The sequence below is a fragment of the Petaurus breviceps genome, unplaced genomic scaffold, assembly GCF_028583685.1.
Source record: "Petaurus breviceps papuanus isolate PSGF00001 unplaced genomic scaffold, PetGlider_PUasm1.0 189, whole genome shotgun sequence".
Lineage (NCBI taxonomy): Eukaryota > Metazoa > Chordata > Mammalia > Diprotodontia > Petauridae > Petaurus > Petaurus breviceps.
The window spans coordinates 34,922,476-34,923,768 of NW_027185809.1; the positions used below are offsets into that span (position 1 = coordinate 34,922,476).

Below are 1,293 nucleotides of genomic sequence, written 5' to 3' on the forward strand. Positions count from 1 at the left end.
TCTTAATTGCCAAACCTAATGATTATTTTGTACTGCTAGGTGGTACAGCAGATAGAGTGCTGGACCTGGAGCCAAGAAGATTTATCTTCTTACTTTCAAACCTGGCCTCAGACACTTACCATCTGTGTGACCCATGGCAAGTCACTTAACCTTGTTTGACTTAGTTTCCTCATCTGTAAAATAAGATAAAAAAGGAAATGGCAAATAACTCCAGTATTTTTGTCAGGAAAACCCCAACTGGGGTCACAAAGAGCCAGACATGACTGAAACAGGCAAACGACAGCAATGACCCTTTCTCATTCCAAATCCTTCTTTTTTTTTTTTCCAGAAAAACCAGCTCCATTTTATTAGAGGGTGGCAAAGAAAGAGGGATGGTGAGCCGAAAGGCTCTCCCGGAACACTGCGGGCTCCCAGTCACTGATGCGCTCTTTCCTCTCTTTCCTTTCCACTCCCAGGTCTGGCCAGAATGGGAATGGATCCTGGGGAGCCTGCCATTCGGGCTCCTGCCCCCTTTGGTTCATCCTGCTGGCCAGAGGGTGGAGCTTCCTGCTACTTGGTCCCAAGGTAGGTGGTGTCCTTTCCCGTTTTCTTCAGTGTCTCCAGCAGTGTTTCCACACTATGCTATGAATCGATGCACACTTTCTTGCTGGGTAGGTCGATGTCAAACTGGACCCCACCCAACTTGTTGAGGACGCGGGTGACTGCATTAGAACAGCGCTCACAGGTCATGTCCACAGAGAACTCATATTTCGGCATGACGGCGGAGACTGCGGGTGCGGGAGGCTGGAAGCTAGAAGCTGGAGGGTCCCAGGCCTCCAAATCCTTCTTTATCTCTCTATAGCATTTGAAATTGCTGGTCTTCTTTCTCCTTGATACTTTCTCCTCTCTGAGTTTTCGTAATACTGTTCTTCCTTGGTTCTCTTCAGTCTGTTCATTCAGTCATGGTCAATCAAAATGCATTTACACAGTTCTTTCTATGTACCAGGCAAGGTGCTAAGCACAGAGAATATAAAGGAAATGGAAGGAGAAGTTCCTGTCTTCAAGAAGTGAACATCCTAATGGGAGAGAGAGCAGCCAAATGATTATTTATACATAAGATATATGCAGAATAGATGAAGAAAATGCAAAAAACGGAAGGTTTTAGCAGCTGAAGGGACAGGGAGTCCTACAGAAGACAGGACTTAACTTGATTCTTGAAGGAAATCAGAGAAATTAAAAGGTGGAAGTGAGGGGGCAAATCATTGCCAACATGGGGAACAGCCATGAGTGAAAAGGCTGAAGGAGGGAGTGTCC

The 1,293-nt window shown here is 45.9% G+C and overlaps 1 pseudogene; it reads right to left on the minus strand.

Annotated features, from left to right (window-relative positions):
- Positions 1 to 309: 309 nt before the first annotated feature.
- On the minus strand, positions 310 to 835 carry LOC138164446 (copper transport protein ATOX1 pseudogene; annotated as a pseudogene).
- Between the last annotated feature and the right edge of the window lie 458 nt (positions 836 to 1,293).